General features: G+C 34.1%; 1 pseudogene; it reads left to right on the forward strand.

Moving 5' to 3' along the window:
• Window positions 1-1,829: 1,829 nt before the first annotated feature.
• Window positions 1,830-1,966, forward strand: LOC123613629 (U1 spliceosomal RNA; annotated as a pseudogene).

Raw genomic sequence — 1,966 nt, forward strand, 5'->3', positions numbered from 1 at the left:
ATCTTGGTTATTGTGACTAAATATTGTGCTGCAATAAACATAGGAGAGCCAATATCTTTTCAAAATAGTGATTTCATTCCTTTCAGATATACACCAAGAAGTCAGATTGCTGGTTTATATAGTAGTTTTATTTTTAATTTTTGAGGAATGTCCATACTATTTTCTCTGGTGGTTGCACCAGTATACATTCCCGTCAACAGAGTGAAAGTGTTCTTTTTTCTTCACATCCTCATCAACACTTACCTATTTTCATAATAACCATTCTAACAGGTATGAAGTGATACCTCACCGTGCTTTTTAATCTGCATTTTTCTGATGATTAGTTATATTGCACATCTTTAATACACCTGATAGAATGATCATATCATTATATGTTTCATTTTACATTATGTGATTCAAATTTGTATTATATGAATTCATCTGAGGAAAAAAGTGTTTCACCTGTATTTTCCCAAAACTTGTTTGAAACAAGTTTTTCTTATTTAGTTTTTTCATCTAGACCTATCTGAAGCTGGTATAGAAAAAGATATGTATAGAGAGCTTTTCTAAAAGACTTATTATCCTGTGATACATGAAAAACAGTATGTCAAAGCTAATATAAGATGAATAATAATGAAGTTTCTTTTTTTTTAGTAAATTCTGTTAAATTTAAGTATGAGAAAACAAATGTTTTAGAATTCCTCAAAATTACTTGAAAATCCTCTGTGCATGTGTGAGTGATGTAATAATGTTTTCTTTTTTAGTGACATATAGCATTGTGTAAACTTAAAGTGTAGAGGTTAATTTTTTACATTCACATATTGTAATATGGTTGCCATTGTAGTAATCATTAACACCTCTGCCATGTTACATAGCTCCTTTTCTTTAGTGATTGGAATAATTAAGTTCTAGTCTCTTAGCAAGTTTGTTGATTATAATGCAATATTGTCGTCTATATTCACCACGCTGTGTGCTAGTTCTCCAGGGATTACTCATTGTAAGTTTGTACCCTTAAACATTTGTCCTAGCCCTCCACCACCTTCCCCTCATAATTACCGTTTTACTTTCTGTTTTGTGTGTGTGTGTTTGCGTGTGTGTGTGAGCTTGGCTTTTTTAGATTCCATGTATAAGTAATACCATAGAGTGCTTGTCTTTCTCTGACTTATCTCATTTAGCATCATATGCTCAAAGTTCATTCGTTTTGTTCCAAGTGGCAGGATGTCTTCCCTTCTCATGGTTTAATAATACTCCATTGTGTGTACATGTCACATCTTTATCCATCATCCATTGATGGGCACTGAGGTTGTTTCCACATCTTGATCATTGTAAATATGCTGCAGTAAGCATGGGAGTGCATATATCTCTTCAAAATCCTGTTTTCATTTCCTTTGGGCATGTGCCCCGTGTGTATGAAATTGAATTGCTGAATCATATGGTCTATCTTTAATTTTCATAATGGTTGAACCAATTTATATATTCCTACCAACAGTGCGCAAAGTTTCCCTTTCTTCACAAAAGCTCACCAGCACTTGTTATCACTCGTCCGCTTGATGACAGCCATTCCACCAGGTGTGAGATGGTATCTCCTTGTGGTATTGATTTGTATTTTCCTGATGATTAGCAATGTTTGTATTTTTTAATTATCTAACATTAAAGATTCCTAAAAGACATTAAATAAGTCCGGTTTCCTCTCCTCAAAGAACATATAAAATAAAAATGCCTAAGGTCTAATAGTAACTTTCATAAATCACTAGTATTGGTTTGATGAGGTTGTATAAATAAGAACTCTTTTTGGATAGTATGTAAACAGAATGTATAAAGATCTATAACTGCACAAGACTGGAAGCTTGATACTTACCTGGCAGGGATGGTACCATGATCACGAAGGTGGTTTTCCCAGGGCGAGTCTTACCCTTTGCGCTCCACATGTAGGAAACTCGACTGCATAATTTGTGGTAGTGAGGGACTGTGTTCACACTCTCCCCTA

The sequence above is a fragment of the Camelus bactrianus genome, chromosome 8 (genome assembly GCF_048773025.1).
Source record: "Camelus bactrianus isolate YW-2024 breed Bactrian camel chromosome 8, ASM4877302v1, whole genome shotgun sequence".
NCBI lineage: Eukaryota > Metazoa > Chordata > Mammalia > Artiodactyla > Camelidae > Camelus > Camelus bactrianus.